The following is an 18,093-nucleotide window of genomic DNA, read 5'->3' on the forward strand; positions in this document are numbered from 1 at the left end:
GGCAGGATTGAACAAAGGGTCATTGCTAGCCCCTCATTGCCAATTTCTAACCAATCATATTGTTCCTTATGCCTGTAATGCTACAGATTTTGTAACCAGTCATACTATTTTCCCCATCTGAGATGCCTTTTTATTCTGGATTCTCCTTCTTTTGACCATAAAAAGAGCTGTCCCCTTCATTCAGGGCAAAGGGGCTGAGACATTGTTTTTCTATAAAAGTGCTCTGTGTAAATTAATTGATCATACTAGGAATTTTGTGACTCAAGTTTTGCATGAATATTAATACTACACTAAGATTTAAATACAGTCAAAAATGATTTTACATTCACACTGACATTTCACATGTAATAGAATTATGAATAAGTTTATTTAAATCAGTTTGAGTTATTAGTCAAGTCAGCAAGTTGTGGATTAAAATTCTACTGTAACATACTCTGTGTGATCTGAAGCAAGTCATTTAAACATCAATGAAAAGGCAGTTTATCAATATGCCTATTTTTTCATCTTAGAAAAAACTGCATGAGGATTCCTTCTAAGATCATAAGTTGTACAATAGCTGGTGATCTGCATCAAACTAAATTGAAAGGTTTATTTTCCTCACCAAAAGAGACATATTAATGAAATCATAAGTTTGTTCCCTTCACTTGTCTCTCTGTATGCATACATTGACATATATTTATATATTAACTATCAGTCTATTCAAAGAATTGCATGGGTACTATTATACACACATATATGTGTGAATATATTTATATGCTTGAAAACATTGATATATGCATCAATAGATGCTAATATTTTTGTGCTAACCTTTTTGAAAAGGACTATGGGGTAAACCATATTTCTACTACCTTTCCATTCTTTTGTGAACTTTCTCTTTTTAAAATATCTTGAAAATACATTCCTAGTTGCCTTTAATTTTTTAAATAACATTTTTATTAAAAAATCAATACTTTCCAAATAAATCTTTTAAGTATAATTTTCCCTGCCTCACACCCTTAAAAAATCTAATATAGAAATTGTTTGAATCAAAGTGTAGTGGTAGATGTTTTTTTCTCTTCATATTTCTCATACAACTCTGCTTATATATATACATGTATCATTTTGCTATGTAATAAATAAATAAACAAAATATAAAGATTATTATTTTTATTTATTATGATCTCTTTTATATTAAAGCTTTTTGGATACAAAGTTTGTTCCAAGCTTTAACTCCTACTATTAAATATTAAGTTCCTTCAAAATAGATTAAGTGATATATTTAACTCAGAGTACCACAACATCTTTGACAATTCCTTAAGTAGTACCATAAGTTAATTGAAGTGAACTTTGAGAATCTCTTCAGTGGCATAATACTTTGTGCTTGGACATGTCATGTTCAAACATTTTGTATAGATTAAAAGATCACAGAATCAGAAAATATGAGAGTAGGAAGGGACCACAGAAATAATCTAATCCAATATCTGACTGAAAAAAGACAGCCTCTACATCCGAGCAGCCAAGTGGCCATCCTAACTTTGGAGTGCTTCGGTGAAACAGAACCTTACACATTCCAAGATTATCCATTCTGCTATAGGGAAGTTATAATTATTTTTTTCATCTCATGTATGTTTCTGGATTTAACCCTATTAAATTTATCTTGCTAGAACCAATCCTGTTAGGACCTTTTTGGATACTGATTATCTCATATGTACTTTTGCTATATCAGCAAAAACATTTTTGCCAATGACTGATAAAAATGCCATATATGTCACTGATAAGAATGTTAAAAAGGCAGAGGACCAAGCATAGGTGTCAATGGAAATCTAGTATAGAATTCCTCTCATAGTTACTTTAGACTAATATGACTTTGGGTCTAGCCATTCAATTTTTTCTGCCCAGATCCATTTGATTGTCCTATTATCTAACCCAGATTTCTCTATCTTTTACATAATAATATCATGAGTTCTTATCAAACATGACTAAAAATCTTAGCTGTGACTGGAATCCTGATCCTCCAGTTTTACGATCTTATAAAAATGGGAAATGGGATTAATATGGCCTAACTTGTACTTAATGAAGTGATGATAGTTCCTTAGAAGTATTACTTTCTTTATGTATTTTCACCTTCATTTTAATAATATGCTATTAACGCAACATTAACTCATTTTGTTCTATCCTTTCTTGACCAAAGACCACTTTTACATGAAGAAACAATATTAAAACAATAATTGAATAAAACATTCTTTTCTATTCATTATACTTTCCACACTGTAAGAAATATATTTATATAATGTTTGCTCTTTTATTTTTCCCCATTGTAAATGAAAAAGAAGTGTCCTTTTTGTGGTTCTTCATGTTCTTTGCCAATTGTATATTATTCTGAGCTTTTACATTCCTGACATTATTACATTATTGTGCACCTGTTTCATTCATTCTCTATAATCTTCCTTTGATACCATCTTTTGTTTGTGTATTTTGAAATATGAAGTTGAAATATTATAAGAATGAACATTTAAAATAAACATATTCAATGAAAGTGATTAATCATTATTTGATAAGAGTGATTATAATGAAGACTGCATTTTCTGATAGAGAGGAGTTGGCCTAATAAAAAGAACAAAGCACACATTTTTATATGTGGTCATAATAGTTATATTTTGCTTAACTATGCATAATTATTCTAAGGTTCTTATTTGTATTTTTCCAATAAGATGAGGGAGGTGGAAGAATGAAACAATTGTTGCTAGACAATTGAAACAACATAATTTAATAGAAGAATAAATTAAAAGAAGAAAATCTAAGTTGGAAGGTTAAGTTCTATATTTAGCTCTATCGTTCTCCTCAAGTATTACCTTTTGGTTTTCCTTATTAGAATAGTTTCTCTTGTACATTAAGAATTATATTCTTGAAAATTTCCCATTACTCTTATATTCATTATGCCTTTGAGTTTAATTCATGGGATACTACCTGTCTTTTCACTGAAAAATGGATGACATATTTGCCAAATTTTTAAGTTTCATAAAATTGAGACAAATACTAAAAAGTCACATGAAAATAAATGGTTGAGTCTGTCTTATGACAGTATAGTAAATTCCATTATAAAGAGGAAATCATTCTCACCGGTACTGAATACCTTTTAAAAATAATCTTCATTGTCATGACAGAGAAAGAATATTCTATAGCATAATTGGGGTAAATTCCCAAGATGACAATGTCATATTTGATTAAGACTTTGAGCAGCTTTAAGATCTACACAGATGTCATGGATCTATACCTTTCTAAAATTTTATATAACTCTTGTCTTTGAACTAGATTTTCTGGGAAAGTAAAGAGCTTTTTGGAAAACCATACTTTACTTTCCAATCTGAGTAAAATAAAAAACAAAACAGAAAATGACCTATGTCATTAAAGTTCAATATACAAATGAATTGTTGTGACATTTGGCCTTACACTTCACTGATAGAGTATTTATTCCATGCTATAGAATTTAGTCCATTATATCCATAGTGAAATTATTGAGAGTGAAGCAATAGCTGATAGTTAAGAGCAATGAATAATGCAGTTGAAAACACAACCAAGATTTAAAAAACAAACAAACCTGTTGAGCTGGACTACTAATCCTAAATTAACGGGATAATATTTAACATAGATGAAGTCAAATTCAGATATCTAGATTCCTAGGTAATCAAAAGAACACCCATATATAATATGGAAGAAACAAGGCTTAAAAGAATTTTATATGAAAAGGACATGTAGTTTACTCAAATCTTTATGTGAATCAATAATATAATATGACTGATTAAAAAACAAACAAACAAATGTAGTGTGTTTAAATGGGGATATTGTTAGAATATTGCTTGCATAGGTATTCTTGGCAATATCATAGTCATTGATTTATTATTGACTGGGACCTTCTTATCTTCAAGCCATCTGGAATTAGCTTAGATTTTGAGTATGTGCATGTGTTGGAAGGGGAAGGAAATGTGTGGTATAATAATTTCCTCTTTTCCACTTGAGTGACATGTTAGGATTGGGTAGAATAGTGAGTCATATAACAGAAGAGTTGAAAAACCATAAACCTTCTTTGCCCCTTAAAAAGGAATAATACCCCTACTGACTCCTAAATTTGGCATTGAATTGAGAATGCAGAAGGAGATTGTTCATCTTTCAGTCTTCAGGGGAGCTTGGAAAGAAGTCATGATGATGTTAGCAAGAAAGAATATAAGTAGACATGAAGATGCACATGGGAAATTGACTTTTTGCTCTCTTCTCAGAAGGTAGAATGACAAACTACAAGGTGACTGAGAACCATTAGGAAGGTGAATTTTACCAGAATATGAATATATTTGCTCTTTTACCAATGCAGTTGCATCTATGTTGCATGACAGGGGCCCTGGAAGTTCCCACAAGGGATAAAAAATTATGATAGCCTAAAAATTAAAGTTGTTAATAACGATCCATATTACAGGAGAGGACAGGGACATGAGTCTGCCATATCACCCTTTTCTTGTTCTTGAACAAGATTTTTTGATTGTTGTGTGAGACTGAAGATAGTTGCTGTAACAGGTCTGAATCCATGACATTTTAAGATTTCCTAATTTTATCAGGAAAATGTGAATGTTTTGTAACTATATATGTAAACAAGGCTGTTCACTGCCATGGGATCACTGAATAGCAGCTTTCTTTGAGACTGGGACTGCTAGTGTCTACATACTAGAATGGGCTAATTTTTTTTTGTTATGAAGAACAAAAGAGAAGGACCCAAGGCTTTAACAGGCACCCCACATTTACAGTACTTAACTAATTAGGTTACAGCACTAAGCTCTGGAAGTTAAAGCAGTAAAGGGAGGGTTCAGACCCACAGAAACTATCAAATGGGAAAATGAAAAAAAAACCCAACAACTCCCTCCTCCCATGTTTCCTTTGATTTCCATAAGTCACACATGTAAAAAAATATATACATGGAATTTCTTCCTATTCTTGGAAGGTGGATGTGAGTGGTTTTCCCTGTCACTCAAAAGATGTATGAATTAATTGGGGAAAGATATTTGGAGAAGAACTCTTTCTTTTTAATTCTCTTCCATGAATATGGGTATTCACAGTATGAAGAGTACCTGTGTTCTATGCCTGTGGTGGCCATAACTAAGTTATTGGATTTCCTATATACTACTGTTTATTTAGTGTATGAACCAAGGACAGACAATGTTGCTACTTGACACCATGAAGCTTATAGTAGTGGCCTTGGTTGGGGAGTCTAGAGATTTGCAAGGTCAATGCTTTCTGTTTTCCACTAAGGATTCTAAAACCTTTTCGGAGACTGTTGCATGATATGATGAAAAAAAAAATGAACTGACTGCTGGCCTAGTGATTTAAAGAGATTGCTACCTGGTGAGGGACTCAGAATTGCATTTCCTCTTGAGATAGATAATAGAGTAATACTCACTGCCTCTAAATTTAAGGAAGGCAACACAAAGACTACTGTAGAGCTCCAAGTATCTAAAATTATATATGCAATTTAGAATGTATAGTAATAATATTAAAGAAACTTTTGTAACAGTATTAAATTTTTAACAATAATATAACCTATCTTTCAAAATAATGATCTATCACTAGAAATATTTTAGCAGACTTTTTGTTTTCCAGAGAAATCACAGAGGTGTGGTATAATAGAGAAAAAAGTTTGAAATCCTGGCTCATGGAGATGTAAGCATCAAATGAAATAATGTATAAAAAGATACTTTTAAAAAGTAGTCTAAAATTAAAGATTATTTAAAAATTTTTTTTCTGAAATATCATTAAAAAGCATCCCTGAAATGGATTAAATGTCAGACTATATGGGTAGTAAGGACATTTTACTTCTGAGATTTAATAATTCTCAGAATTTGGAGAATATTTTGACACATCTCTTTGAAGGAAGCCAAGGAACTTGTGAAGTAAAGCAGAAAAAAGAAAGGGGGCTGAAATTTTTGTGAAAGAAAAAAAGAAAATTAAACTAATTATGTTACTAGTAATGAAGTGATAACTAGGATGCTTCAGATATCTATGATACTAAAGGTAGCTAAGGTACTTAAAGTATTTAGGGTATTTATGGTGTGGAAGATACTTAAGAAGTTTGTCACTATTGGGACAATGAATTGAAACATATATAATCAGAGAGCAGGGAGTTAACTGTGATGTGATGAAGGAAGAAGAAAGAGGATTACAGTGTGAAAAGAGAAAAGGAGAGAAAATTGTGGGTAATTATTTAACATAAAGAAACATGTAAGAATCAATAGAGATGAAAGAAGATAAATGAAGTGGCAAGAAAAGCTTTAAACTTACTCTTATCATAACTGAGGGAAACTGGGAATAAAAGCCACACTTAGCTATAGAAAACTATATTACCCTATATTGAAGTTAGGAAGGATGGGGGAGAAATAAGAGGGGATGTCAGACAAAAGGGGAAGAGAACTCAGGGATGCAGATATTTAGAAGCAAAAATATTTATGATCAGGGAAAGGTTGAAAGGAGAAAAGAAGATAAATGGGGGTGGGGAGGATGGTGCAGGAAAACATAGTTATCATAACCGCAAATATAAGTGGGAAGAACTCACCCATAAAATGGAAGAGAATACTACAGTGGATTAAAAGCAAGAATCCTACCATATGCTGTCTACAAGAAACACATTTAAAGTAGGAAGATAGCTACAGAATAAAGGTGAAAGACTGGAACTAAATCTATTATCTTTTAGCTAAAGAAAAAGAAGTTTCAGAAATGAGATATAGAAAAGGGGAGATGAGAATCCAGGTAATGTTTTTACTACTTATTTTATCAAGAATATAAGAGACAGAAGGGAAACATGTAACAAATTAAAGTGCATGTAGGAATATTGAGGTAAAGAAAACAATTATTGATTGTTATTAAAATGATATAGTCATAAGAATGGAAACTTATCTTAAGGGACAGATATTTTTGAATAAAGAAACTACCTCATTAAGATTCTTCATTACTGAAAGTAATCAATTTTAGAATGAGAATGAGGATTAATGGGTGAGGGAAAATCAGAGACTAAGAAAGATTACACTACTACTTATTGATGATATTACAAGGCTGATAAACCTAGGATAAGAATAATAGGATAATAATAGGATAAGAATCCAGGGTGTCCCAAAATTCATAGCACGCTTTTAAGATTTAATAATAATTATCTTAAGAAGGAATAATTGCAGTAGTGTGTTAAATATTCAACATTATTTATGAATACTGTTTAATTTTAATGCAAAATACTGGATGTCTCCAAAGTCTTAGTTCAATTTTCAGTTATTATTAAAGTTTAAAACTACACTGAGACTTTTGGGAGTCACTTTATTTTGCTGAGGAATTAACAATGGATAAGTAATTTTTTTTTGCTTGAAAGCACTCTTTTTATCTTTTACCCTTTATCTTTACCCTTCTTTATCTTTTTTCAAAATTATATTTCAGTACAATTTTAATAATAATTTTCTGACATTTTGTGATGCATGTTCTCCCCTCAGGTGGCAGATAATGTGATAAAAGTTATACATATCTTATCACATATTAATATATTATCATCTTCATTATGTTGTATAAAAATATACAGATCACTTATACTAGAGAAAATTCATTAAGAAAATAAAATGAAGAATGATAGACTTCAGTTTATAAACTCTATCAGTTCTCATTGTGGTGGGTAACTTTCTATCATGAGTCTACTGGGAGTTATCCTAGTTCTTTGCATTGCTGATAAAAATTGTCATTCTCAGTTGACCATCATATGTTATTGTTGTTACTATGTAAAAGTTATAAATAATATAAATTCTTTAACACACTATTGCAATATGGTAGAAAGGACAATAAACTTGGAATTGAAAGATCAAGTTTCAAGTTTTCTCCTCATCCACATATTTCCTGTGTAAAGTTGGAAAAGCAAATTTATAAATAAATAAGAGATAGTAAACTTGTGAGACATAAAATGGGTAATTTTGAATATATTAAGTTGAAAATATTCTCATAAAACAAATGTAGCCAAGATTAGAAGGAATGTAGTAAGTTGGAGGGAGGTGCTGATTACTGACACTTTCTCAGATAGAGGTTAAAATATGGCCTCAGGTGTGGTGGAAGATAGTGGCTATGGAGTCCATGCCCCCCCCCCATGACTGATTTGGGGAAACTGAAGTAACCAGGCCAAGATGATGAAGTTTTTTTAAGAGACACTAAAATTCCACCCTCCCAATGGCCACAGAAGAACAAAAATTCCTCAAAACAAATACTGGAGTGGCAGAACCAACAGAAGATAAAGGTGTGCTTTGGCTCAGAACATTGTTGAAAGACCACAAGAACTCATCCCACTGGAATATGAGGAGAGAACACTGAACAAGCTTTAGCAGGTCTTGGACATAACAAAGTACCAGTGGCAGGGAAAAGAATACAGTTGGCTTGGTCCAGCCTCAATGGGGTAAGAGCAGAAACCAATGCAATACAAAACAAGTAGCAGGGAGTGAAAGCAGCCCTGTAAATTCAAGTCATAACAGAAACCTGCACAATCCAACACAGGAAACAGTAGGAGGAACTCAGCACAATAAGGTCCAGCTTAAGCCAGGTGAACTGAACAGCTTCAAGGCTCCCAAAAGCTTGCCAACCAGGCCATTTCTGCAAAATGCTCAATCTGGGATATATAGCTGAGCTTATTGTATAAATGGAGATTTTGAACCCTAGACTTCAATCCCCAGAAATCCTTGGTATTTCCCAGAATTCCCTAAAATCTATCCTGAGTCTTCACTTTGGCGAGATCACGTTATTTATATTTAACTGGCAGTAATGCCTCCCAGGCTCTCTTCCTTTGCAATGATGCAGCAAATATAGTGGTAAGCTAAGCATGGGGATTTTTAAATGGGCTAATCAGCCATGGTCACATGCTTTTTATTTTGTATCCTCTTTATTCCTTGATTTCTAATGATGCTTAATAAACCTCATAAAATGTAATATTTTATTATTAGAGATATAATTTATTTTTTACATTATCATAGGTACAGTATATGCACAGAATAATGCTCTATCTACCCCATGAACAAAGTTGAACTTTAACATATAGACAAAATCAAGGGGAGAAATTATAACTCAAGTGAGCAAAAGACAGAGAAAAAGCCTGATACTTGAAAAATATTTCAACAAGAGAGATGACCAAAATGCAAGTTCAGAAGAGGCATAAAAATGAAAATGGAAAAATGTGAATCTTCAAAGGAAAATATGAAAGGATGTCAAGATCAGAATAAACCCATAGAAAAGCTTCAAAAAAGGATAGAAAAACAAATAATAGGAAACTTAGAAGAAAAATTCCAGAAGAAAATGGTAGAAAAATTAACAGTTCAAAACAAAAAATTGCTGAAGAAAACAGTTGTTTAAAAAAAAGAGAATATAATACCTCAAAAAGGAAAACAACTCACCATAAGAAAGTACAAAACCTCACAGAATAAAATGTCTCCTTAATAATTAGAATTGGACAAATGGAAATTAATGATTTCATGAATAGCCAGAAACAATAAAACTAATTCAAAAGATTTTTTAAAAAAGAAAATTTGAAATATCTTACTGAAATAACAACTGACCTATAAAGTAGATCTTGGAGAGATAATCAAAGAACCAATGATTTGCCTGAAAACTATGATCAAAAAAGAACCTGGACTCCATATTGTAAGAAATTATCAGAGAAAACTGCCCTGATGCTCCAGAACAATAGAGGGAGAGAGAAATTTAAAGAATCTACCAATTATCTTCTGAATGAAATACAAAATGTAAAAAGTCCAGGACAATTAGAGAGAGACAAATTCCAGAAACCCCAAACCAAAGATATAATACTAGAAGCAGCCAGGATTAAAAACCAACCCACAACATTCATGTATTATGGAACCACAATCAGGATTACACAGGACCTAGCATCTTCTACATTCAAGTATTGGAAGCCATGGAATATGAAATTCTGAAATGCAAATGAACCAAGCCTACAACCAGAAATCACCTACCCAATTAAACTAAACATATTATTCCAGGGGAAGAAATGGATATTTAATGAAATAGTGTATTTCCAGTTATTCCTGACAAAATTACTGATATAAAAAGAAAATTTGATGATCAAATTTCCCTCTCAAAAGAAACATAAAAAGGACCTTTAACATGAAACAGAGTGGAGTGATAGAAAAAACCTACTTCTGAAGCAGGAGGAACATTTCTCTATAGAAGATGAAAGCAGAATTAACCTTGTCTGGGAAACAAAAGCAGAAGGACCTTGGAATTAGCACTTCTACAAGCTAAGCCATCTGGGGGAAGAAAGAGATCCATATGCATCACATAGTTTTTCAATTTAATTTTGTTTTAGGTGATATGCCAATAGGAAGGTCGGAGTTTCAGTCCTGTATCAAACACCTTATTAGCTGTGTATGCCTGAGATTTCTACACCTGTTTCCTATTTCTAAAAGGAGACCATACAACATCTAATATCCCTTCCATCTCTAAACCTATGAATTTATAGGAATTCTTGATGTAGCAGGATAGCTCCTAAAAGTAACTGAAGGATGGAGAAATGGAACTCTAATTAAATTTTCTGAAGGAAAAATGGAGACCTGAAGAATAACCTATAATGTTGGAAAAACTAAAATATTAAGATTAAGGGGCATAATTGTCTTTCAGAGAATAAAATACATATAATAGTGCCTAATAAAATGATTTCTCTTTGTGTTTTTTTACATTCCCTTATCTTAAAAATATTCCACAGGGATCAGGAGAGATACAACATCATAGAATTTACATTTAGAAGAAACCAAAAGGATAGAATCTGTCTTTCCAACAATTTATGAATACCTACTACATTTTTTAATCATTCATCTAAATCTCCTTTTGAATGTTTCCCATTTCCCTATTTTCAGAAGCCCAAGCAGAGTTTTAAAGGACAATCATGTAACTCAACTTGATTTCCAGGGATATAATTGTCATTCAAAGGATAAAATTATAATTTAGATGGAAGCAAATTAACCTATGGACCGAGCAGTTGGCAGTTTTATTATATTTGCCTTGCTTTTAATTTACTATTTTGTAACTGCTTTAATACATATCCTTGAATGTTAGAATGATTCAGCCCACTCATATGTTATGAATTCCTGGACGAATACAAATGTCACTTATGTGGATGTGAATTCCTTTGGCAGCATACCATTATCCCAATCAGCTGAAAAAAGATTTGGGTGATAGTAAGCAAAGTTAATAGCAAAATATTTTTAATGTGTAGAGAACTTTGTCAAATATATAAGAATATAAACCATTTCCCACTTGTTAAATGTTCAAAGGATAGGGACAAATAATTTTTGGATGATGAAATCAAAGCAAAAATAAGAAGAATGCTCTAAATCATTATTGAGTAGAGAAATGGAAATCAAAATTACACCAAGTAATAATTGCATACCTATTAGATTTGCTAAGATGATAAAATAGCAAAATTACAAATGTTTGAGGGGATTTGAACACTAGTTCATGTTGGTGACACTAGTACAGTTTTGGTGTAATTGTAAAATGATGCAACTATTTTGGAGAGCAATCTGGAATTATGCTCCAAGGGTTATAAAAAACAGTGTATACTTTTTGACCCTGAAATACTATTATTAGTTTTATTTCCTAAGATGATCAGAGAAAATAACCTATATATTCTAAAATACTTAAAGCAGCCTTTCTTGTGGTGTCAAAGAACTTGAAATTGAGGGGATGTTCATCATTTGGGTAATGGATAAACCGGTTAAACCACATGATCATAATGTACTACTGCACTATAATAAATAATGAACAGGTTAATTTTGGAAAAAGAACATGGAAAGACCTATATGAAATAATAAAAAGTAAAACAAGGAGAATGAAGAGAATGTAATATATAGTATCATAATTATTGTTTGAAGAATATACTGTGTATGTTCACCTCCAGAAAAAGAATTGATAAGTAGAAACAAGTAAGACATAGTTTTACAAATATATATATATATATATATTATATATATATATATTTTGTTAAATGATGTGGGAGATGAGAGAGGACAGAATTACCTGAGCATTTTAATACAAAAAAACACATTACATTTTAAATATGAATTTTTGTCCTTTGTTCAGTTCTTATGGTAACACTTAACCAAATTGTATAGTTATAAAGGAATTAAAATCAATCATACATATATTTTAATCTTAAGTTCTCCCTAAGATAATTCATACTTTTATTTGTCCACACAGTAACAACGAATAATAGAAAAAAGTCCTGATGTTCACCTTGAGTCCAAAATATGTGGAACAAAATGTGTATGTTAAAAAAAATATTTTTGATTCAAATTGCATTACAGTAATTCTCCTTTTCCCAGTGACCTATCTGGTCGTCCATAACTCTAAGGATTAATATTTCCCCTCAAATACAGCTTTTATCTTATCACTCTCATATTTAAAAACCCAAAATCCATGACACAAAGTAATATCTAACACTTTAACAATATTTAAAGGCTTATAAAATATTGTATATATTATTTCATTTTACTCTCATCACAAACCTAGAGGAAAGGTCATATTATTGTCAACTTTTACAATGAGAAAACTGAGTCTGAGAGAAGTAAAAAACTTGCCAGGGGATCACCTCGCTAATTTATATTTGAGGCTTGTTTGGAACTCCTGACTCTTTTCAGTTGTCTACCCACTCTCACCTAACTGCATCAAAAGATTTCTCTTGGCACTTGGGAATGAACACAAATTGGCCCCAGGCTTCTTGTTAAGCCATAGACCCCATAACATCCTTGCATGTCTCCCCAACCTCATCTCCCAAATACAATTTTTGGAAATACACATTACCAAGTCATAGTTTTATTCCTTTCAGTACTGCTTGCAAAAAAGTCCTTCTCCCTGTTCCTTACCCATGCAAGATCTAATCCCTCCCTTCAAGGGTCTAGTCATGCTCTGTTACCTTCATGAAGGCTTTGTAACCCTTTTCTGGTTAAAGCTGCATTTCTCTCTTCTTCATATGGAGCATCTTAGAGCAGAGGAGGCGGCCATCAAAATAAGGGACATTAATAGGGAGTTGGTCCAAGAGCCGACCCAATGTAATTGCTCCTGTCACATACTAACTATGGGAACCTTGGAAAGTCACTTACTGAATCTCTATTCCACTCCCTTACCCTACTGTTGTGAAGGAAACACCTCTCTGAGAATTCCCCTTACTGAGGAAATAATAGGTCCAGGTAAAGAAAGAAAAGGAGAAGGAGGAGGGGATCATTATACTAGAATTCCAGAGGCTTTAGTTTGCTGCAAACACTGAGACAATGCATATGATTCTCAAAAATTCTCTCAGGTTCCCTTTGAGCCCAAGTTGGCAAAACTAATTTCTAAGGTCCTTCCCAGATAGAATATCCTATGACTATATTTATTAGTGACTTATTAAGTGTTTCCTTATGACATCCTGCCATTTTTAACTTCTATGTTATAGTTATCATTATTATTATTATTATAAACATTGTCTTTATATGTCATCTCTCCAGAGCTAAAAAGAAAGGGGCAGGTGAGGAAATGACTGATACTATGTATTGCATCATATTGTATACTCTTGCATACTTTGTCCTGCAAAAAATGGGACTCAATAAAACATTGATTGATTTTTTTTAAACCCTTACTTTCTGTCTTGGAGTCAATACTGTGTATTGGCTCCAAGGCAGAAGGGTGGTAAGGGCTAGGCATTGGGGGTCAAGTGCACACAGCTGGGAAGGGTCTGAGACCATATGTGAACCTAGGAGCTCCCATCTCTAGGCCTGGCTCTCAATCCACTGAGCTACCCAGCTGCCCCCTGATTGATTTGTTGATATGAATCCTCTGAACTCAATCTCTCTAAGAATTTACTAATGACACTTGGATTTCAAAGTGTGGACATACATCTGTGTTTATTCATACACAGCTAGATGACTTGGCTAAATTAATTCCACATAGAAACCTCAACCAATTCCCATGACACATGGCCACTAGACAAAACTTCTAGGAACAAGAGACCTTAAGCCGATTGTGACTTAAGAAAAAATGTTCTTGATTGCCCTCAAGGGTAATATAGTGCTATATAAGGTTGATTCCGTCTTTTTTTCTTAGTTGTGATCCTTTAATAGAATGATTATTCCAACTCCAGTTTCTAATATTAAATTCAGTCCTCTAGAATTTATTTCCTACTGTGTTGTTTGAGCTCAGTAAAAATAAATAATTCCAACATGTAACTAATTCTTTTGCATTATATTCTTGTTAATTTCTTATGATGGCGAGGATAATTGAACAATAATGTAATATTATTGAACAAAAATTGAACAATTGAACCAATTCATTCTGTGAGAAGCATGTAAATTCTTTGATTTTTGAATAGTAATTAGCATATTAGCAACAGAGATGATTTATTAAGTGGATTACAGGAGTCTCTACATTTCATCAGATAAATTTTTTGCCACCATAAGGTTATCAAAAATTGTTAGTATAGCAAGAATTAACTTTTATGTGGATAACAGAAAACTTTGGCATCTTGCATTCTAAATCTTTGAGATGGAGGAGTAGAACCAGTATATATCCCTGAATGATGGCTAACTATAATGGTCAAAATATGATCCATTATATTTCCTAAAGGGAATATTCTACATCCTAACTATATATGTTAAAATATATATATGCATTTATATACATGCATATTATATATTTGTGTGTATAGATGACATATCAAGTTAGATTTCTAACATTACATTGTAATATGTGTGTAAGAATATGTATATGATATATATATATATATTTTATATATATATATATATTTAGATTTCTTTACCAAAGCTAGTAAAGAACAATATGACCAATGAAATTCTCTTTCACCTTCTATTCCTAAAGCAGTATGTATTTTTAAAATTTCCCAGGCAGGAATGAAAGGCTATCTTGTGCCATATTTATGTGCCTACCTCATGCATAACTCTTAGTAGATTATATGCTCTATAAGAATAGAGAAAATATTTTTATGGCTGTATTCTGAGCACAGTACCTCCCACATGATTCATAATATACGTTTGTTGAATTGATCTGAGTTGAATCGAATTTAAGTGAAAGTTAAGCCCTTCAAAACTTAGTTCCCACCATCCTTTCTATACATTCCCTTCATATACTCTATAATTTGACCAAATGTGAGATTTTTTTTCTGATTTCAGCTAGTACTATCTTTTCTCCATCCCTCATAACTTTATCCAGTTGGTCCCAATAGTCTTAGCAGTTTTAAGTTATAATAATTTTAGAAACAAAAAGGAAGCACATTTATAAAAACTTACATTTTGGGCGTTATTTAAACTTGAATAAAAAGATTTTTATTAAAATTGGGCATAACCATCATCATGTGTTAGTTGTCATTCTAGTCAGTTTTCAAACTTTGTAAAGCTTTTATTGGTTACTATTAAATTACTGAAAGATTTACACTGGTAATCCTGCCATTAAGATGACGTAAAGAAAGAGGTTTATACAATAGTTTTCACATGGCCCCACAAGAAAAAGCCTACAGGAGATAAATCAGGTGAACTAGGTGGCCAAGCCAGAGGACCCTTATTATTCATACCATTTGGAGAGGAACATTCAACATCATGCATAATTCTATATCTTTTTAAAATTAAAAATTTATCATTCAAAAATTATAGAAAGAAATGTGTAAAATGCATACAAATAATTAATCTTTCAAGTGGTGATTGTTGTAAAGTTGTAGCAGTTATTAAAAGTTTAACTTTCACTGATTTTTGTGACATCCCATAAATATTATATTTACATAATTTATAATTATCTATAATATTATCTCTCTATATAAAAAGCACCTCTTTAAAGGCAGATATTAATTTCATTTTATATGTATCCCCAGCACATAATATAGAATGAGAAATATATTGTCAGTCATCTTAAACATTTATTAAAAAGTGGTTATGTACAGGTAACACTGGGCTAAGTATAGGTAATACAAAAACAAGCAAATGGAAAATTTCCACCCTCAAAAAACATATTTTTATGAAGGAAGATAAGAGTAAAATATAGGTGAAAACATCAGAGTAAAGGTATCTGGACCTGGGCATGATGGCTAAGTCTGGAGAATTAGAGGTCACTGACTTGAGACCTTCCCCAAAAGGGAAGTTTCAGAGAAGAATGCATCAATGAGAGTAAAGCTCAGAGGAACAGAGCCAGGAGGTTAACAAATTCATGTTAATTGACCAAATGTGAATAATATAAGTGTTCAAATAATCAGCATATTTCTCTATTTCTTAAAGATATAGCACAAAACTTTTCCTGTCTGGTACATTACCCAAAGGAAATATTTACAAATCATTATTTCTCTTATCCTACAAAATGCATTTCTGTAGTAACTGAAAATGCAAAGATATGTGGAAATAGTTTGTTGACATTTCAGTAAGGTTGACTTGGGTTCAAATTCTGCCTCTGACAGTCACCAGAAACAAATGCCTTAAGTCTTTAGGCACTTGGGAGGCTCACAAGACCTATTGGTTTGTATACCTATGGAAACACAAATAGGAGCCTTTCCCCTAATCTCTCTGAAACAAAGAAACAGAAAATATAGTTTTCATGCTATTTAGAATTAAAAGTTCATTCATTTTATTGTTGGATTACTCTTTCCTAACATAGAGCAGAGATAATTTCAAATCTAATTGATATAAATAACTCTCCTTTCACAGCTGCTGAATTGGGCACTATGGAGACACTGAGCAGAAACCAGGACATTGACTTCTAGTTGCTCAAGCTGGGCACTTTTACGTTTAGATCACAGAAGCAGTAGGTGGGGAACCTGCAAGACCGCAGCCTCAGTTGCCAGAATTGGTTGATGGATTGACTTATCGCAAATTCACAAAAATATCAGGTACTGATGTTTCTACTGTAAACATTAATCTAAATTCTTACCTTAATAGAAGTAGATTAAGATAGCCTGTTATTCCATAATCAAGAAATCCAGCTTTGTTAAAAACAAACCAAATGAAAATAAAGTAGCAATAAAAAATACATATCCATTAATCTAGTATACCTTTCTAAAAACAGAAAATCAAATGGCATGATTTAAGGATAATTATCTTTACAATGATTTCTATGAGCAAGCATGATGAATATTTTTCAGTATCAATTTTTCCCTTATGACCAATTTAATTCCAGGTTTAAATCTATATGTTTCTCAAAGGAAAACTAGTACTTTTGAATGATCATTTTACTCTCCCTGTTCATTTATATAACAATACAAAAATATCAAGTTTTTTTTTCCTTTTCCAAAGAAAGCCTTTTGAAACAATTTTTAATGAAAGGAAATTGGGAGAGTAATGAATTTTCCTTATGTGGTTGTGTTTAATCTCATATACTAGTAATCTGAGTAGACAGTAGGGGGACTGAAAACTGCTAAACTTACTTTGAGAAGTCTAAGTACTCTGGTATCTAAATGTAAACTTCATTCAGCATTCATAGCTATAAGATCTATGTAGTTTCCTTTCATCACCCTAGGTAAAAATGTGATCGTCTATTTTTGTTATTTTTGATAATGATAGTAAATGATCTTTTTGTGACAAGATATTCTCTTCTCTCACAAAGAGGAATAGCACACAAATAAGGGAACGGATATTTTCAGTGTTGCTAAGATACAATCCTGGGGGAGCAATGGAAACCAATTGTATTTTTGTTAGACTTTTTCCCATTTTGCTCCCCCATTTCATACAGAGATACTAAAGAATATTTCTCAGGTAAAAAGAAGCAGATGCTAACTTTCTTGGTGGCTTGGGAAAGACAACATTGTTCTTCACTAATAATACTATAATAAAGTTATCATAATTCTTAAAGTCAAAAGGTCCATTTTTCTTTAAGTTCTATATATATTAGCTAAAGAAAGTATAAGAACAAAATAATTTTATGCTTTAAATATAATTTAATGTGTTTCTTTTCAAGTAATATGGTATGTTAAATTAATAAATATGGCTAATAATTGCAAAAACAGAATTAGAAAATATACATTCTTTATTAATTGTCTATTAAAATTCAGAAAGTATTTCATGCCCATTCTAGGATTCTTAACAT

At 32.0% G+C, this 18,093-nt stretch overlaps 1 protein-coding gene across 8 annotated transcripts in view; it reads left to right on the forward strand.

Moving 5' to 3' along the window:
• CDH18 (cadherin 18) overlaps positions 1-18,093 on the forward strand; it is a 1,512,838-nt gene that overhangs the window by 913,588 nt on the left and 581,157 nt on the right. For 6 of the 8 annotated variants that reach the window (XM_056824266.1, XM_056824271.1, XM_056824268.1 and 3 more), the window contains one exon: positions 16,719-16,900. The exons of the other annotated variants lie outside the window; for them this stretch is intronic. The gene's annotated coding sequence lies outside the window, so the exon portion shown is untranslated. The remainder of the gene's footprint in view (positions 1-16,718; positions 16,901-18,093) is intronic. 8 annotated transcript variants of the gene reach the window in all.

The sequence above is a fragment of the Monodelphis domestica genome, chromosome 3 (assembly GCF_027887165.1).
Source record: "Monodelphis domestica isolate mMonDom1 chromosome 3, mMonDom1.pri, whole genome shotgun sequence".
Taxonomy (NCBI): Eukaryota; Metazoa; Chordata; class Mammalia; order Didelphimorphia; family Didelphidae; genus Monodelphis; species Monodelphis domestica.